The sequence below is a fragment of the Apteryx mantelli genome, chromosome 2, assembly GCF_036417845.1.
Source record: "Apteryx mantelli isolate bAptMan1 chromosome 2, bAptMan1.hap1, whole genome shotgun sequence".
NCBI lineage: Eukaryota > Metazoa > Chordata > Aves > Apterygiformes > Apterygidae > Apteryx > Apteryx mantelli.
In genome coordinates this window covers 29,306,328-29,327,763 of record NC_089979.1, presented here as the reverse complement: position 1 = coordinate 29,327,763, position 21,436 = coordinate 29,306,328, and the positions used below count along the sequence as shown (strand labels likewise).

The window sequence follows — 21,436 nt, the reverse complement described above, 5'->3', positions numbered from 1 at the left end:
TTCAACAGGCTGTTTCTCACTAAATTCAAGAGTCCCACTATGAGCTGTTACCCCAGATACCATTTTGTGCACTGCAACTGCAGGTTCTGGAAAAAGGAACAGAAATTCTTTCTTTCTCCTGTAGATTAAATCAGCTTTACTCTGCTTGTTACTGGCATCCAGGTATTAACCACTGTCCTCTGAGCCTGGCCATCCAACCATTTTTTTTAATCCATCTGATTGTCCACATATCCAGACCATAACATCATAATTTGGATACAGTGGGAGACAGCGTCAAAGTCAAGGTAAATGACACCACCGCTCTCTGTCCTTCCCAAATCTAGTCATTTTATCAAGTTCTACAGCAGAGAGAGTTACAAAAACACTTTCAAATTCCACTTAGAGTGATGGTGAGTAGACTCACTATCACAGTATCACCATAGTTCTGGCATCTGCTGTATCTCTAGTAACATAAAATAGAAGTTATTATGCTACTAGAATTATTGAATACAGACAAATGTTCTGTTATGATGAAGCCCACTCTATATATTCACTGGATTTTTTCAAAGCTTTTCTTAAATTGCTATGTATATAGTTGACTACTTGATTTGATCCTGGAAATAAAAGATATTTATGACATTGCAGTGCCATATTGATTTGAGATGAAGGGATCATAATATTTCTGAAATTCTGAAGCAAGTGAAGTAAAATGATTAAGTTTTGTATTGCCAAAGGACAATTTTATTAGGGTAATGATTTTATGCTAACAGCCTCCCTCTGAACTCTATGTTTCCTTATTTTTTAAACATTTTCTCCTTGTATTTTTTGCAGTTAAGTAGCATGGATTCCTGCAGTGAGAATGGAATACTCCAGTTTAAGCAGAGATTATTTTTTTAAAACATTGTAATAATAATAACTGCTGTTAGTAGACTAGAAAATCTTCAAGTTGCAACCAAGCTCTGTAAGGAGTGTTAAAGTATCAAAGTGTATGTAGAATTTAATGAATGACATTCTGAAGGTGAAATTACTCTACTCATATGTGGCACTGCTAGGCCAGGGAAAGGACTAGCAGTCAGAAAGTTAGCAGTTAGAAATGAATGTGGTCATTGAGAACAATTACTTATACTGAGGTCTTCTTCTGCAGGCCTGGCTGCCAGTATTGGAGGCAGCCCTCCTCAGCTCCTGTGTGCCCTCACGGACAGGGCAGGAAGGCAGGGACCTCATCCTGCCTGCGTGTTGGAAAGGCTGTACTAGGCGAGAACAGGTGTTCATCCAGATAAGTGTCTCATCCCGAACAGTGCCATCGATGGAAAGAGCAGGGGCACACGTGCAGTGATACCTGCCCCAGTATCCTCCCAGCTTCCAGCAGACACGGGGTTAGGGACTTCCTGAGACAGATGATGCATCTTTGCTTTTAGTGGCTCTTCGAGTTATTTCCCTTGGTTTGTCCTTAATTACACAGGCAATGTCCTGTGGTGACAGGTTCCAGTTTATCTATGTACTTTGTAGAAGTACCACCTCCTTTTATTATAGGTTACAGCAGCCATAATAGCGCATTTTAATGACAAGTAACAGTGGCATTGTGAGAAACAAAGAACAGTACTCCATATATATTGACTCCCTACTTCAGCTCCTGCTGTTCAAAGAGCCCTGCAGATGTGGGAAGAACAGTTTGTCACTGTGATACAGTCTTTACGCTGAGGATCTGAGTAAATCTTTACTCTGAGGATCTCTGTCAATGGTCCATATATGGCATCAGTAGGGACACCATCAGTAGGGACACCATCCAGAACAGCTTGGTATGAACTGAACGCTTTTAGGAGCATTCATACATAGAGAAATCAAGACAAGACTGAAAAGGACATCACTGTCTGTGATTAAAAATAGCATGAGAAGTAAGGAAAACTGCTAGATATTTTGTTGGTATTCAAAACGATGCTCCAGAAAGTGAGGTCTTGTTTTGAGAATTCTAGATTTAAGCCTGCAGTTAGACAAATGTATTTATCTAAAGTGAAGGCTAGAGTATTTTCCTGACTTTGTTAACACTGAATCGTGTTCCATTATGATGTTAAATTCCACTACGTTATTGAATATGCCATATTTTAGGTAAGAAAAAAAATCTCTAAAATTCCTTGCCGCTTGAAACCTTTGAAGGTTTACAGGATGCCTTTTAGGAGGAAAATCACCAGTTTTCAAGAAATAACACCCTACCTATCTCTGACCCAAGATTCCCACTGAGCTTTCAAAAGGATACAATGTGTCTAGCTTCTGTGATTTGCAAAATGTTGTGCATAACGAAACTACGAAGTGTTTAATACCTTCAGAATTTCAAACCAAGGCAAGTGAGGCCTAAAGATCAATCAGTGTACATATGCCCTGTATTATGCCAATGTATTGCCACTGAGGAAGACAGGCAGCTGGTGAGCTGAAATAATTATACAAATGGAAACATATCTTTATGACATATATTCCAGTTTTATTATGATTACTTTCCAAGCCACCAAGTCTGTTGGAAGGACAGTCCAATTAATAAAGTTGTGAATTACAGTGTAGAGTTAGTCAATAAAATAGCTTACTGCACTGTGGGGAATATCAAGTTGTTGTCACAAATGTAATGTGTTTATTCTTCTGGAATCATATAGCAATAAAGTGATAATATCTGTCATCTGAACAGTAAAAATGCCCTGTGACCTTTTTCAGGTGACTTGTGATTAATTAAAGACTGAGTGCCTGTATCAAATTAATGTGCAAAAAGAAAAAACAAAAACCAAGACCAATCCTTCCAGTGCTACTCTTGTAATGCAGAAAACCTTAAAGGTGAGAGTTCCACATCCATAGGTACTTAAGTACTAAAATTAAAGAACAGAAGCATGAAAGACAAGCAAGTTTGCACACTACTGTCAAAATTACAAATTGTTCTTGAGAGGCCACGGTGATAGCGCTTTTGCTGCCAGGAAAGATGGAAAGATACTGGGTCTGAATTAATCCAGCCTCTGAGATAACGGGATCATCTCAGTAGAACGCAAGTTCAAGTAACGACAGAACTTTAAAGGAATGACTTGACAAAAACAAGCATCTTCCTTCAGGCCACCTGAACTGTATATTCATACAGTCATGGCTGAGAAATAGTTTGGGAAAAAAACAAACAAACAAACAAAAATACAGTAGCCTTTAAACTGCATCTTTATTAGACTTCAGTGTCTTGCAAGGAAAGCCTGAATTCCATGTATGTTTTGAAGCAAAAGCCAAGAGAACTGCTTCGTTGTAAGCCTGACCCCTTTTGCAGCACCTTGCTTTATGACTAGCCATGTGTTGTTTGTTTGCTTGTTTTCGGAATTAAAGATGCACAGTCAGCCTGTAACAAGATTTATTCTCTGAATGAAAGGCATCTGAACAGGAAACACTTCAGGATCATCTTCCTGGTTTCCTGCTTTGTTTCAGGCTGTCTGCTTGTAGAAAAATAAATAAAAGATGGAAGAAATAATGTGGCAAAGCTTATTTTATCTTTTACTCTAGGTACTCCACAGCAGCCTTCAACTAACTTTTGAACAGCAGGCAACACAAGTCTCTTTCAAGATAGCTTGGTCTGCCCCAAAGTGACCCTGCTGCAGTCTGACTGCAAACAGAACACGAGCAAGCATTTCAAAGGCACCATGGCACTAGTATGACTTGGAAATGCATATTTGACAGCAAGGACAGAGTCCTAACAGGATTGAGACTTGAATTAGAATGGGCAAAAATATGTTTGTAACTATCATTAAATCACAGGAGCTCAGGGAAGGAAAAACTAACTATATATATATATACATATACACATACATACATACACACACACATACACACATATATATATATATATAAATCTGCAGCCACTTAACAGGCAAGAATTCCCAAGATGATCATTACTGCTATCTGTTGGCTATTGGTGGCTTCTGTGAAATGAGGTGATGACCTCATTTGAATTTTAAAGTAGTCAGGCATCTCCACAACAAAAGCTGTAAGTTCAGAAAAAAGACTAACGTGAAATGAGTATGAAGGCCCTCATACTGACAATTAACTGAGACAATCCATCCTGGGTTGAAGGGCACAAAAGGATATATATAGTGGCATTACTCAAATGCCACTGACTGGATCTGAAAATGCAGTATTTGTTTGAAACATGGGTTATTTAGGGGCTTAACAGCACCTCATTTTTAGATAGCCATGTCACAACATACATTTCACACATCTGTTTGAGTAACTCAATTGAACTATGGTTAATATCCCATTAAAGTTCCATTTATATCTCCCTGCACTTTCCTTAGAACAGATGTCACACACCCCACTAATTCCAGCTATGGGAGGCCTTCTATATAGTCATTCTTCTGTGCTTCTAACCAACCAGACAGAGGCAGAAAACTCAAATATGTTTCTCAACATTCTGCCAGGTTACAGATCACAAAAGATTTGCTCATTTAGCTAATCCAGGAGGAACGTGTGTCTCCAAATTCTATGGCATATCTGTAAGTAGACACACTGACTGGTGTGTGCAAGAAAGGGGATATTTTTAAATTTAGGTTTTATTTCTCTTCATCCTCCGCATACAACTGCAAAGTTTTCTACTGATTCTTAGAAACAACCTAACAGATGGCTCCAGCTTTTACTTCAGCCTGAGCAGCTGGTTCCCTGTGTCCCCCAGCAACACCTCGCAGGAACAGGTCACTTTGAAAGGCGTCTTAGTGTTTTCCTCAAAAAGGAAAAAATTCTCTCAGGTATTCAGGCATCAACCACCAAATGCTCTAAGCAGTGAATACATATGGAAAGGCATGAAATCCTGGTGCTAATGAATTTGTTGGGAATTCTGTCATAGACTTCAAGAGCATTAGGATTTCATCTCTGCCATTCAATATGATCTACTCAGTTTCTAATACAATCCATGAGTAGTATGCTGACATTCATTATACTTTTTCATTTTATAAATGCAAACTGATTTTTTGTACAGTAGCATGGAAAAAAATAAGACATTATCCTCTAAACAGATCTTGAGAGCAGCTAAAACAAGCACGTCTGGCAGTCCAGTCCAAAAACAAACAAAATTAACACATTTAAACCATTTATGGTGGAAGTAAACAAGCATACAAACAATCCCAGGGGCTGGGAATTCATACAAATTGTTCTTTGCACATCTGTAAGTAAAAGTCCCTTACTGCAATAAAGATTTGGAGGAGTCTAATACATTCTTATCTACTGAATATAAAAAGATGTCCCTATGCCCCTTGTGACTGTTCCGGGAGTTTTAGTACATAGTTAGTAGGAGAAAAAAAATCATTCATTTGAAGAGTAACGCTTATTCTTCAGAGATGTATTTAGTACATGTGGTATTTCTGAATGCCCAGAAGAGCTGGTTATGAATTTGATTTCTTTGTAGGAAGAACTGTGATTTAAAGCAATGCTGACAGCGAGCATTCATCTGAGTCTGGAAAAGAGTAAATTTTTTTCCTCCATTTTCAACACAGCACTGCTAAGGTCTGACAACTTAACTGCAGGAGAAGGCCTCAAAGACCCTGGCATCTACATGCTGGAAACAGTTTCTTTATTTCTCTTATGTGCACCATATTAGTGCAGTAGAGGAAGAAGAGTCATTGTGGCTAACCCTACAGGACCTACAGAGCTTCATACACCACTGCCACCGGCATCCCTGTGTCTATAGGCAAAGTCACAGTGATTTCGTGGGAGTTGCACACTATCATGATCTCCCCCTACCACATAATACCAAGTATGCTCGTCTGGCAGTACGAAATGCCTGTTAACACACTGCCTCCCTCCCCACCTTCATACAAATCTGCATTTGCACAACATGGCTGGCGTTTTTGGACTCCCATGGCAGTAACGATGTATTGGGCGACAGGCTTGTGGTTTGCTTCAGTTATTCTAGTCAGGCTCTGTTTACTGCATGAGGCTTCTTCTGCATACTTGTAGCAGGAGGCGATGCCCTGGAGATCTGCTGAAAACATTTTTGTTTAATGCTCTTGAATACCACCTGCAGTTCTGGCCATCCCCTCAAAAAAGAAGGTTATAGAATTAGAATGATACAGACAAAAAATACCCCAATACACCCAATAACGACAACGAGATGCTTCCTCATGAGGAGAGACTAAACAGACCTGAAATCCACAGAGAGAAAAGGAGACGACTGCAGGGCAGCAGTACAGAGATTTCTTTTGGTCATGAGTAATGAGAAAGGTGAATAGGAAATGCTTTTCCACTGTTTTCACAGTGGAAAATTTAAGAGGAACCAAATGAAAGCAAGCAGCAGGCTTGAAGTCAACAAAAAGTAGTACTTGTTTGAACTGTATATAATTACATGAGGGAAATAATTGTTGCGGGTTAGAAGTATCACTGGGTACAAAGATGACTTTTACACAAGTCATGGAAAAAGGGTTCATTAAGGGCTATGAATCATGCTGATACCCAAAGTGCTGAGCCAATGATTGCTGGAGGGTGGAGGGGTTTCGCAGAGAAAGAGTCACTAAATACATGCCCTGTCTCTCACATGCTTCTTTCTAAATATCCACTTTTGCATAAGAAGTACTACACAAAACTGAATGCAACATACTTGCAATTCAAATCTGAACTGCTCATTATGAATTGTGGAGGAAAACAGAAACCAAACACTGCAAAGCAGTTAGAAAAGACAATATTGCTAAAGTGAATGTCTGTCAGTAAACAAAAAAAAGAAAGCCCTTCAAAATGTTACTTGACATGGATCATGCAGAAGATTTTTCTGATAATGCAAGGAACACCTGAGATTATTTGATGGCAGAAAACAAGAACAAAAAGACCTTCACATGGGTGGTGTACTGAAAGGATTAGAAATTAATTCACACCGACACATTCCAAAAAGCACTTCAAAGTTGGGAGGTCTATATCAGCAAAGCAACATTCAGGCTAGCTTCAGGAAAGAAAACAATGCCGGCATGAGCACTACATGCCAAAATATAGTGGTATTTCAACACCATATTTTGACACCATATTTTGATTTATTCCCCCCACCCTCCAACGTGTGTGTATTTGAGCCACTGGAGCAAGCATATAACACAATTGTTTGTTCCTTTAGGCACACTATGCAAATATTACTCTGCAAATTAAATACATAACATTTGTTCATGGTTAAAATACCAGAAAGCCAATCAAAACCACTCTCTCCTCACTTCCCAGTCATTCTTATAGGTGTGGTCCATAAGTATATGTATGAACCACATCCATATGGAGGAAAACTTCCACCATACATTATTCTGTAAGTAAAGACAATTCCAAAACAGATGTTTCCATAAGGTGTCAGGAGAAAAGATGAAGAATATCTAAACTGTTGAAAAATTAGTTTTGTGATGTCTGAAATAGGCAACCCAAGGCCTTTTAACAACGGTCTATAAGCAATGCTTGCCCCCAATGTGTTTCATCCCAGAATAAAGACTTAGGAAGATGAACACAAACCTTGTGATTATTCCTGGGAGCATGACAGCACAGCTACAGGTAAACTCTTGGAGGATCATTTACAGAAGACACATAGATTGGTTGCTGCCAGGTTACATCCACTAAACTCCAAGTGAGAGAGTCCAGAATCCCCTTGTGGTTGGAGCGTGGCAAGGCATTCTCACTGCCTGCGAGAGAACGGTTAGTGATTCCACTGTCCAAGGATTCAGATTGCTCTGCACACCACACATGGGGCTGGAGACATGCATGAGGTATGGCAGAAGTGGAGAAGGTAGCGATGATGATGATGGAAAGGAAGATGGCAGCAATAATGATAAACACGTAATAATGTATCTCAGGTAGTTACAGCATGTATAGTTCATTCTTTTTTTCCATGTGTTAGCTTTTATGAGGATTGAGGTAAGAGCTCAAGATTATATGGCTTCCCGATGATGTTTTATAACATTTTACATTTGCTCTACATGGGTGGAAATAATATGCATTGCAATTAGGGTGTGTGTTTTGTCAGGTACGAGAATTTCTTGATCTCCAGAATTTCAGGATTCTGTGAAGGTTGGTTGCAATAGTGTATTATTTGCTGACAGTTAGATCGAATCTAGACATGTTTTAGAAGAGATGTCTAAAGTAAATTACTATTTTGGATCTTTCTATTTTATTAATAGCTGCTATACTGTTATTTAAATAACTCCCACGAGTTCCATTTCACAAAAGCTCTTCCAATGCTTTATGCAAATCTGCTTTAGTACAATTTGCATGGATCTCGAAAATTCCAGCTCCGTCATATTCAGCACAGAGAAATTTTGCATAATGGCCTTAAAGTGACTACAAGTTTTATTTAATTCATATTTGCCTCATTAACGCTGTTGCATTATATCTAGTGCTACCTTACTTATTAGAATGTGATTCAAATTATCCAAACTATTTTAAGGTTGTATCACTAAGGAAAGTCTTTACTTCACCTAATTAAAGAAGATATTTCTGAAATCTCTATTACAGGCTATAACTAGCACTCAGGTTCTGTTTGCCTGAAAATATTGCGTGATTTTCATATTGGTGGGACCAGGTCCTATATTATCATCTTCTCTCTCCCAAACACAGAATTCTCAGAGTTTTCAAAAATATGTGCATCAGTGGTCTGGGAGCTGCATGACATATTTTGAGACACACAGAAGCCCTACACTGAAGCCATATGAACTTGTAGCATTTTTCTGTATAATTATTTTAACTTTATCACAGTATCAATTATTTTCTGTACTAACTGCAAGTAATTTACACATCAACAATCCATTTTATCTGTAGCCTTTTATTTAGACAATTGCATTTACATTTCTTTTTGATTTCAACCCTAGGCTTGACTGTTTTCCAAGTTGTTTACCAGTCAGCAGCAATACCCACAGGCACTTACTGTTCCCGAGATTGCTACAATATATGCAATCATAATATGCATACATTTATATAGACAAATCTGGAAGCAAAAGGGCCTTTTAACTGCTTAAAGAGACAGCAAAGGAGGTTGGAATTACAATGCTCTTACAGCAACTGAGATTTGAGTATTCTAATTCTACCACACCAACAAATAAGCATCACCACAGTAGGCAGCTAAAATCAGAAGAAAATGTTGTGGATATGCTTGTCCTAAAATATAGAAATTGAAATCTGCACATTCTTCTGCATTGTCCAAGAGCTCATGCAACTGGAATTATACACAGGTTTCAAAATGTGCTAGTCTTGTTCTTTTTGTATTTTTGATTCATAAATGAGGTTAGCCAACATCATACTAGATAGGAAAGAAAGGTCTTCAAAGTTCTAGGGATATTTTGTACATAAGCAAGACAAAATGATCCCTGTACCCTCCCAGCAGGAGGCCCTCCTGTTCTACGTATTCAGCTCAGACTAACCCCAAACAACTTTCTCTTTTCTCATCCAGTTAGTGATACAGCAAAGTAGAAATTATCAGCATTTCCTCTAGAGCTCTAAGAATTCTTCGGAGTGGTTGACCATGAGGATGCCAGTCTGTAATAGATTCGCTCTGATGCTGCAACCGTACAGCCACAGATACAGACCCAGAGCCATGGTAAGGTCCCATCAGAAAGAAAAAGGAAATGGAAAAATCTATGAGTTATACCTATTGAGAAAATGGTCTCTCAAGCATATATATTTTCTTGTTTTGTCATCATTAAAAGTAAGCAATGTCACTTGATCAGTTTATTAATAATAGGCTATAATAATTGAATCTTTATATAAGGAGAAACATGTCTCAACAAATAAATCATGAAAGAGTACCTAGTTATTTAAAAACAGACAGACAACTCACACAACTATTTTCCTTCTCAGTACTGTGGTAGTAGGAGAAACATTTTTAACAACTTTTGACTTTGCGCCCACAAGAGGGTAAAGATTGGAAAGACGTTTCTTTATGTCTTCATCCTCCAAATACAGCCCCACAAACACTTTCTCATGATACGCTGCCTTCGTCTGAGAAGCCACCATGCTTCAATGAAGCTCTACCACACAGAGCAGCAGGAACTGCAGAAGAGAGAACTGGAGCATGACGATCCCTAAGTGGGAATGAAGTGTTTCAGGTGAACAGATTATTTTCAACCTGAATCTAAGCAAACTTATTCTGGGGGGACAACGAACAAAGGTGCAAAAAAGAAAAAAAAATCCTTCCAGAACATTAAGGGTTTTTTTATATTATGAGAATGCTTGAGATTTCAACATTAATTTCAATATCTCCCAACTACAGGGACAGAAAATGTGAAGAGTGATCATAGTTAAGTTTCCCACCCTTGGTAAGCTCTGGGTCTGTCCTGCTGTAAATAGGAGGCACTGCCGCTACCTAGCCTACATCAAGCAAACATTTTTCTTTGGATGGCTCACGATGGACAAATGCCTACTGGAGGGGGGGGAAGACATTATGGGAGGGAAAGGAAAATACCAGATACCAGGATTAAGAGTCTCACCACAGTTAGTTCTCTTTTTCCTTGTGTAGGTGGGACATAGGGGCAGCACATGATGATACTGAGATTCAAGAAGATAACCTAAACCCATAAATCAAATTCAAGCTGAAGCAAAGACATATCCTCACCAGCAAAAGATGATGATCCCTTCCCTTAAATTTCCATTTAGATTTATGCCTGTAACAAGCAGCAATCTTTTCCTCACTTTTCCACTCATCAAAGTAGGATGATGACACAAAACAGAGGTGGACAGCATTTTTTCTGTGAGAGACTGTAAACACAGCTGCCCCATAGGCTTATTTTTTTTTAATCAATAAGCCCAGGGAGCAGAATTGTTATAAACACTGCCACTAAACCCAGTACCCATCCAGTAGCAACCTATAGGCATCATAGTAAGTTACATTCTTTAAAGAAGAATCCAATCAAAAAGACTATCTCCTGGTTTCTAAAGCACAGCGAGGACTCTTTGCCCCCATCCAGAATAAGGCACAGTGCACCTGAAGCTGGCCTGGCACTGCCACAGCGCAGGTTGGGATTGTCATGTTCAGACTTGGCAGACAGGGCTCAGCTGAACGGAGGAGGCGAGGAGCTAGCATTTGACAATGTGAAAAAAGAGAAGCCAAGGAGTGATTTAAACACAGCTGGAAGTGATCAAAACCAGAGCCCAGAAGACAAATGAGGCTGCAGCATGTTAAATGAGGCAAGTGAGTTTAGAGGTATTTATGCATTCAGCTTCCTAACCAGAGCTCAGCTCTAAGGAACAACTGTTAAACAACAACCTGATCAGAATTTGTAAGAAAACAGGCATACAAGCTAAAACATGGAAGCTGAATTTAGATGCATTCAATAAAGCTGTCAAGAATTTAAAAGCCCTACCATATAAATCAGAGGCTTTTAGTCTAAATACAAAATAAGAATCTGTAAATCACTTCCCCCCCCCCCTCCCGGAAGTATTGGCAGGGTTTCAAGATGTATTTAAGTAATCTCACAATGTGCGTGTGGGGGGGTGGGTTTTTTTTTTCCTGTGGCTAATCTATTATTAAACATAACCATTAGGAAATCAAAATATTATGGCTAAGCCTTGCTAACTGCTATTATGAATGAAAAGGTAAAATATCTCACTCACATGTGAAAAACATGACGAAGAGGAAGAATTTGGGAACATAAATCAACAGAAAAAATGAAAGAGTCCATTTTCTATTCTCTTCATGTATTTCAGTAGCCATATGAATTTATCTATATTCAGTTCAGACCAGTTCTGTGTACATTTATCATCCCAAAAAATTTGGAGCTAAATTATTACCACATAAGGAGCCTATAAAACACTATTAAAACCTTGATATCAAATTCAGCAAAATAGAAAAAGGAAGGGGCAATTAAAGAGCCTCACTTTCCTGTTCGTCTAAATGGGGAGCAGACACTCTTTGAACCTATATTCGCTGAACACAGATGGGAAAGGGCCAGCAGGCACCAAATGCACCTGCCTATTGCAGGAGTTGTATGCACGGCTCTTCTCCAGTTCTGTGCCCATCACCTTCAGGCACAGTGATTGAAAGAGCTCATTTTTTGTGTAGTCAAGTTTTCCACTTTCAGAACGGTTTAGGAAACCAAAGGTTTGGCAACTACGTTTTCCACCAAAGTCAAAATCCAGAAGTTAACCTGTGGAGAATGTAATTCTTACACTTTCCAAACATTTTTGCTCTAAAAATGTATGGTTTTTGTGAATGAAATCCAGATTGAACCTACTCAGTTTGGCTTTAAGATCAATGTTGAGTTAATATTTTTATAGAAATATTTTAGTGCAAGACAAAGGATTCATTTGGAGATACCTAAAATGAGACAGAAAGGAAGTTCCTATCCTGTGTCAGGAATATGAATTACATGCATCTACCTGACCTCCTGTATATCCAGTCATACAGCTTTTCCAAGATAATGCCCACATGATGTATATTTATAACATCACAGTACTTATGAAATATGAGAACAAAATACAGAGTTCTTTGGCTTTCTGTTCCATTTATTCTAATATATAGCATATGCTGCAGAAAAACTGGCTTGAAATTCAGTAATTTGTACATTTACACATCATCTGAGAATACAAATCTTTTTTAAATTTTAATATGGTAGGAACTAGCCATCTGCTCCTATAAAACATATAGGACATGTAATATACAGGTGGAAAAAGGATATTTTATGTATCAGAACTGACCTCTTCATCTACAGCTACTGCATCTCATCTACAGAGTTTTGAAAAACCAAGAAGTTATATAACTTAGTAAAAAGCTGATAGGGCCAACGTCATTCTAAATCTCACTGTGTGAAAATCAATTACAAGATGTGAAAAAAAACCCTCTTCAGGAACTTATCCTGTAATAAGTCTGTGTCTGTGTATTTTACACATACGTATATATGTATATTTCGGAAAATAAGAATGAGTAATAAAACTTTAAAGAATGTGTGGGAGGGAAATGGAAGGAAAGGATGAGGGGAAAAGGAATAGAATAATACCAGATGATTTCAGGATGGTGTTATGATGAAGTAAAAACACAAAACATTTTGATGACTTAGCATTTTGATTCTTTTTATATTAAATAGTAAATATTCTAAAATAAATGACTTAAAATGTGAAGCTTAATTAGAATAAGAAAGCCAAACAGTTCTTGTATACTTTTGTAGGACTGTATACTTTTTTTTAACCTGAAAACAGTCCTGCTTAGACCAGTCTATACTTTTCTAAGGCAAAAATTTCTGACCAAAAAAAAAAAAAAAAAAAAAAAAGCCATCTTTGATTGAAGACAGGTTAGGCACGTCCTTTTTTAATATCCCATTTTCTGAACAAGGCACAATGAAAGACACAATGCTACTGGCTCAGGAGCCATTCAAGAATCTCTATAATCCACAAAAGTAGATTCCTTCTCCCACCCCACATCAAACAATGTCATCTTTTATCCACTCAAACATAAGCCACTTGGAAAACAAGATCTGGTAATTCTCATTTGATTCATTTGCAAGTGGACATTTGGAGTGGACTTTTAGAGAAAGAAAGCAAAAGAACATATTTTCTGTAAAATGTATACAATGGAAGAAGAAGAAGCAAATGTAAAATATGACCAAAGCACATGAAAAGAGAATTTGCTGAATCCAAACCAAATTAAAATGATGATGTTGCATATCCAGGTATTCAGAATGGTTCACACATTTTACATGAAAAAAGTAACTGGATAAAATACAGAAAACTGCCAAGAAAAGAAATTCAGAAGTGATCAGGCCATTGGCTGCATACTTTCATCAGTTCTTACACCTCTTCTATGCACTAAACAATCCTAAATTCTTCTCTGCACACTGTCCTGGCTTCAACAGGGCAGGGAAGGACCAAACAGAGGAAAACCTGACATCTAGAGGGAGCATGAATGGAGTTGAATCTGTTCAAAGCAGTCAGCTGTTTTACAAGGACATTCAAGGAGGCAATTTTGGACTTGGATATCAAAAATTTTCCCGTGTTCCTCTTTGGGCGTCTGTCTTTATATGACACGAACAAGGTCAAATGCATCGCCTCCATCAAGAATTGATCTCTGGCTCCGGTGAATCACCAAACTACTATAGTAATGGAGAAAACTGGATCTCTCCCAGAACCTTTTAAAAGAAAATTCCAGACTATTTCTGTGAGGTGTTACATCCAGTGGACGAGGCATCTACTGAAGAGGCCCATCACACCAAGCTCTTCATGTACTTTAGCACTGAAATCCAGTTTCTAGATTTAGTTCCGTGAGCAAAGTTCTGAGCAGCTCAGCAGTATGTAGACAAAAAACATTTCTGTCCGTACCCAGAGAAGGAAATTTTTGCAATGGGCACTGCACACAAGAGGTATTGTGGTCAGCTGGGATCTTATAAAAACAGGACTGAGGCTCTTGAGCACAGCTAGCTGGAGAAACATGCACTAGCTGCACTATGCTTTCCTCCAGAAAATAAAAAGCAGACTTCATTTACCAATAATCTTAGCACGACCAAGTCAGATGCCAGATGAGTCTGGAATTTGCTAAACTTTATTTCACAAGAATATATATATTTTTTACAGTAACCATTATTTTTAATATATTTTAGAAGTAGGAAAAAAAAAGAGAAATGTTCACTGCATTTTGTTTGACTGTTTCAGGATTTCCCACCATTCAAATATTAGCAGCAGTGATGGTAATGACTGGGAAACCGCAGCAGTGCCATAACAGAAAACTGTAGTACAGCAAATTGCAACTTCTGTGGGTTTCCTTCACTGTAACTCCAATCTTTTAAATAAAGAAATCTGTACTGCCATTGCAGGTTAAAATACAGCTTCTAGCAGAACTTATTAAAAAAATAATAATAATTGGCTTGAGATCTTTTTAGTCAAGTTCTCTAGTTACAGTGTGTGGGAAAGTACTAACCAAAAGCAGAATTCCCCTGCCATCTGATGATACATAATATGATCTCTTTCTCTCTCTAATATCCCTTGCATTTTAAAATAGCTGTGTTCACTGTACCCTCCTTCCAAAGATGCCTTCTGGGTAGCAGTTAAATGTATAATTGAGATCTTTAAGACATTAGAAAGGAAATTCAGTGTCTTTTTAAATGGCTGTGGGGAATGAGATAACACAAATCAATTTTACGCCATGGCACATTTCTGCATACTTGCATTCAGAGTGCATCGCATGACCCCTGGCAAGCCTAAGGGGCTGCTTCTTCCACAAATACCGCTTCCAAGGTTTTCAGAGAAGGGATTTTCAGAGCTGTAAGGTGCAGTTCTTAATGGCGCTATGGATGAGTTCATCAGCCTAATTTTAAGATTTTAAACTTTTTAATGCTGGTAGATATTTCATGCTGGATTTATAGACAGCCATTTTGGTCTGAACAATACTTTTCTTTCTCCTCTTCTTTTGTTCACTAGTCATAAGCAGAGTCAGACTGACTGTCCTTTGAGACTAATTCCCCTATCCACAACTTAAGACTTCTTATAAGAAATTGAAAGGAAACACTTTATCCATATATTTACCTTCTTACAATTGATTTTCTACTTTGTTTATCAGCATTTTAGTTCACCACTTGCAGAGAAACTGATTATTCAGCCACTCACTACTGCTTACAAAGCAATCATTGATAAAACTGAGTTTCACTACAGATGATAGGGCTAAAAATTAACAGTCCTGCTTCCAGCTTTTGTCAGAGCACTTCAGAATTGCAAAAAGCAAACAATCCTTCCTTTTATCACTTCCCCCATCAATAAACACTTTAAAAGTTTCATTAAAACAACAACAATATTAGCTCACTACAGCTCTTTTCATCTTCCTGTTTCTGCATCCAAACAAACAACACACAGTTCAGGATTCAAAATTAAGCTCAGCAGACAGTAAACTGTTTTTCATCTGGCTGAACCTTGCCATTTCCCTTGAATTTCATTTCTACATGAAACCATTCAGTAAATACACAGCAAGTCTCCTGCCTCCCATGCTTTGCTGCCTTCTGATTCCTCCTCCTTTCAAGTGAATAGTAGTACTCCAGAGATCACCCCCATCTTAATCTCCTTGTTTCTCTTTAATATTTCTCCATTAATGTTGCTCCGCTTCCACCATGATTACAGGACTTAAAAAATACTCAGGACTGAAGGGCCACATAAGAAAATTCAGATAAGAAAATTCAAGGAATTGAGCATGTCTATGCTATTTTTACATGGATTCTTCTCTATGGGAGAGTCTTTTTCTTAAGAAAAAAAAAAAAGAGAGAGAGAGAGATGGATGGATGGATGGAGAAATAACATAAGTAATCAGATTTGGGAAAGCTTCCAAGAGCAGAAATGTCAGGAGGACTACTGCAGATACAGTGGCCTTTGCATTTCAATCAGGAATATAAATAATGGATATAAAATCTATTTCAATTGGCTGCACACAACACCCTTGAAGAAGAGATCACTGCCCCCCCCCCTTTTTTTTTGGCTCAGACCTTTATCCTGGCAGCAGCCTGAAAGCATTGCCCTCAGGAAAGCTCTTCACTCAGGAGGGCAGGGATCTGCCACAAAGATGTGCCCTACAGAGCTGAGACATACATGGTTTGTCATTTCAATTTCTCTCCTTCTTGTTCTAGCACACCCTTCTCCTGTCCCAAAGGTCCATTCTCAGGGTCCCTTGCCTTCTGGATACTCAGGTCCCCTCTTCTCTTCCTTTCCTCCCTCCCCTTCTTATTCCTTTTCATGTGAGGTGAGAAATTACAAGAAATGAATACCCATTTAGTCCCTCTTGAGGTTTAGGACTCCTCTTTTTCCTTTAGAGTAGTTTCCCTGGTTGCACCTGTGATAGTCCTGATTAAAGAACTACCACCTGTATCTGCTCAGTTCCACTAGAGCAACAGGAGGAAAAGAGAGAGAAAGGGTCTTATCTGCACAGCAGGCCAAGAAGGATCCAACTGACAGATTAAATCTTCCTGGAGTCTGAGGTGTTACACATGCAAAAAAAGGTAATGGATTATTTATATGATTGTACACTCTAATTTCTGCAGTATGACTGCCTTATTCAAGCTACCAGAAAAATTAGGATAGAGAGAAACCTGTCTGTGAGGGATAGACTTTCCATTGTCATTTGGAAAACTTTAGTTACACAGGGGAAATCCTATAAAGTGACTGATTGTTAGGCAGCAATAGCATACCAGCAGCACAATTAATAAGGCAAAAAATGTCCTTTCCCTCTCTCCCCCTCACTTCCCAATATCCAAAGGGTTAATCCAAACAAATGTTCCCATAATTTTGGTCTGGGAAATATTGTACTTTATGCTGGACCCATGACCAGTGAAATATCAGTTCCACAAGCCCCTGACCACAGGCAGACCATGGGCTCTCCAAAAGTCTCTTGCCCAAAGAAGTAAGCACAGTCACTCAGCTGCATGCAGCATCTTACATGATCATTACCTATTTGCCTTTTTTTCCCCAGAAAGGGCTTTAAAAAAAAAAGAAAAAGTATCCTCTCTGTTAGTGTAATAATGTGCAAGTGTCTGTGTAAGAGTCTGTGTAAGCCAACTGGAATTTTTTTTTACCCTTGAACCTGCTTATGAGAAGATGAGAGAGCTCTAAAACCAAGGCATAAAATTAGAAGCACCTTTATGAGTGAGGATGCTTTCACCAATTTTGAAAGCAATAGACTCATTCAGTTCAGAAACTGTGGGTACTTTCAGATACATATACCAAAGAGAAAAGCTTTTTTAAACATATTGCTGTACTCAGTAAAACAAGACCTGCATTAAAAAATAACAGCCACTTTCAAAAATCATTTCTCTGTGGCAACTGCAGAAGAGTCACTCTAATGCAAGCAACCCTCAGCAAAAGTAATCTATTTTCTAGGTTATTTTCTCAGCAACCAGCTTCCCTAACACTGATGTCAGCCATTTCTCAAGTCAGTGCCTGTGTCTCATATTTAGGGTTTATCTCTTATCACTCAAGAATTATTGGTGCCTTCACAACTGCCAAATCAGGAGTGTGTTTAATCACTGCTATGATCTAAAATGCCTAGCACTGTCTGCTTGTTATGAAACTTTATGTTGTAGGAATGGGTATCAATTCAGCTTCTGAAAGAAAAAAATATGAAGGCTGAAAATTGCCTCCTCTCGATGCAACTCTCTTGACCTTCATCTTCCTCCTGAACCACAACTGTCAAAGAGGCCATGTTGTCACTGTCATAGACAACTCCCTTTACCAAAGCTATGAATTTCTTCAAAGAATTAACTCTTTCAGGAAAGGTATAGTTGTGTTTTCTTCCCCCTGGATACTCTGTGGAAGAGGAACATTTTAAGTAATGGCTCTTCCCTGCCTTCTCATCCCTCTCTTCTGTTCTTCTATTCCCTCCTACCAAAATACTCTGGAAAGACAAATGTCTTGGAGCCAGTTGCCTTCCCGCACCACAACTCACCTCACTTTTGCTTAAGTCCAGGACTCATTCAGGACAAGCACGTTAAAAGCACACCTCAAGCTTTTCAGCAAGCCACAACTTATTTTTCACACTTTCATTTTTCACCAGCAGTTGTTCCACATGCTAGCTACTTCCTATGAGGCAGCACGACACATGAAATGGGAGAAGGTGGAGGGCCACAGAACGTAACAGCAGTAGTAAGCATGCAAAACCGCATTTTGAAAGAAAACTTGCAAAAGAGATCAGTGCCTTATATACCCAATGAATCACATTTTACAGTTTTATAGAACAGTAGGTTTTCAAACTTTTTGGAAATTGGGAACTGCAAGATGCCTCTTTTTCTAATCACAGGTAGTTTAGAAACATTGAAGGTCAATTCTGAAAGGATGCATACGTCCCTAATTTCCCAGAAGAAAAACAGTTTGAGAAATAAACAACTTCTTGTGTTGACATTACCTATAAATAGCACAGGGAAGCAAAACAATCCTAGGGCTGTTAGTGAGCATCTCTGAAGTTCAGAAAGCAGGTGGCTAAAAGTGACATTTGGAAATGGATAGGCAATTTATTCCCATTTAGCTGGCATTTACAGGAAGAGGAAACACAAAAGTTTGAGCTAATCTGGTTATTTACCCCATAAAATGATGCATCATGGACAGCACCTAAACTCATTAAGTTTATTATCATGTAAGAGTGATCGATCCTTGTGATGTGTCTTATATAGCAAAGCTTGATAGAAAAAAAAATAGAGGGAAAACATTTATGTTTCTATTTGCTTCTAAGCTCATGTAATAAAAACAATGTTATAAAAACCACATTGTAACAGTGAAATTCAGTGATGATTTCAATCATTTTGGCCTCTTCCCTACATCTCGAAATAAAGGTTTCAGTTGGAAACAGGCTGACTTGTAATCTAAATTTTCCATCTACAGATGGCATCTGAAGAACATATATTGTATTTTGACAAATTTTTAAAAGGTGGAATATATATTTATGAACAGATATCACTGACGACCTTAGGTTTCACCATTTTTCTTTACTAAAACAGCACTGTTCATTATTAAATTTGCCTTACAAACAAATCAAAACACATTATGCAGCCTGTGGCATTAATATCTATGCTGTTATAACATATTATTTATGCAGTTTTGTTCCTCTCTAATGGTTTCTTTCTTCCTGTCCTGTCTGGGAGATTATACGAACAACCTTTTAACTACTACAGTCCCTGTCTAATGTTCTTCATTTTCACCACAAAACCTGTCAAATCAAATTCCTCCATCTTGCATTTTATGAAGCATGAGTGCATCATTAGAAATATTCCTTGCTTTCTAAAGCAAGTGGTTGCTAGCATCCTTCATTCTATTACACAAAAGCTCCATGCATTTCCTGGCTCCATGCTGGCAACAAATAGTTCACAACTTCTCCCTACTGCCCTACACCCATCAAGTTCCTATGCCTTTCTCTAAACCATGCAGTGAGCCCAACGTGCACAAATCCAGATATTCCAGCTGCAGGTATCTGCATACTAGGAAATTAGATAGTTTTTAAAAATGCTATCAGATAGTATCACAAATAAACAGGTAAGCAAGTAAGAGAAAAAGTGATGCTCTAATATACCCAGGGCATGGGTCCCCCCAATTAATTTGTTTTAGCAACAGTTTTACATTCAAGCTGTCAGGAAAATTAGTGCGCATGCTGTATCTGCAGTGCTTTGGAAGGCAAAGCTTAAATCAAGTATACCAGCTCAGAAGGTATTTTCTGACTTCACTGGATAAAAAGTGGTTACACAGCAAAGTACAATATTTTTTCTCTCATTACTTTACACTGACATGTTCCTTCTGCATTCAGGAAGAGTATTTAGAATCAGACCATGGAAAATGTACAAGTTGTCTTCCTTTTCTAGTCTCTGCAAAATAAATGTTTTTCTTCAGCAGATTTCTCTGCTTTAGAAAGCAATGCAGGTTGAGTGGTAAAATACAGTCATTATTTCAGGCCATGAATTGCACTGTGAAAAGGAGCTCACAGAGAAACAACTGTATTCCTATTTACAGGAACATCCTGATGTTCAAAATCACTGAAAACCCAGAAATATCCATTGAAATTAGAGCTATTTAGTGCTCAGAACCAAAGCTAAGCCATAATTTAATTTTAAATGTGTGCATTAAATGAGGAGCCTAAATTCAAAATGTTAAATCTAGTATTAACTTCCAAACTTTGGGATAAGAGTTTGATTGTTCACAGAGCAAATGACTTTATCGCAACCATACTAGGCAGTTTCTCACACCTCCAAATTACTGTGTGGAGCAGCATGCGAGGCAGGCTTCTGGACTAAGATAGCATGGCTCCTGAAAATTAGAAATAAAATACGCAGAACTCAGGAGGTCTCTGTGCAAAAGCTGCCTGCACTGCACACCTGGGGCATCTGCCAGTGCCATTCATCTTCCATTGCCACAGTGACCACCTAATAAAGCCAGCCAGGATGAAACAGAAGCCACCAGACCACAGAAATGAACATTACACAACATCAAGTCAGCTAACCACGACACTGAACTATTCTGGACAGTGACATTTGTAGCAATTATAAAAAAACAGTCTGCCTTTAACTGAAACCTAATGGCTGATATGACAAACTCATTTTTATCACTGTAACTCCATGACATTAAATAAGGACCCCTTAGCCATAGAGCGTACAGCCTATTTAATTAACACAAATTGAGCTGGGAGTCCAGGACACAGAGACTAATTTCACGTAAGCTGGTTTGTGATACAAGGACATATGGTTCTTGAGATTCCTTTGGAAAACCAGGTCCCTCCTCACTTCCCCGCAAATCATGTATGTAGCAAAGCTGAGTTGTGACAACTCTATTTATTAGTGAATTGCTGCTACTCAGAATCTGCCATAGTCTCTGTACAGCCATTTTCACAAAGCTGCCCTTATATTTCCTGGCCTGTTATTTTCTTCAGTCTTTTCTCTTCCTGCTTTCCCATTCGACTATCTGATCCGCAGCTTCCCAAAACAGCAGCAGCTAATTACAGTGTCCTCTAAAGCCTCATATCATGGAAACCACCCACAGTTTAAAGGTATCTTGGTGCACCCTTTCCAGTCTT

At 38.4% G+C, this 21,436-nt stretch overlaps 1 protein-coding gene across 6 annotated transcripts in view; it reads right to left on the bottom strand.

Moving 5' to 3' along the window:
* The window catches only part of OXR1 (oxidation resistance 1), a 279,502-nt gene that overhangs the window by 142,126 nt on the left and 115,940 nt on the right, over positions 1-21,436 (bottom strand). The window lies entirely within an intron of this gene.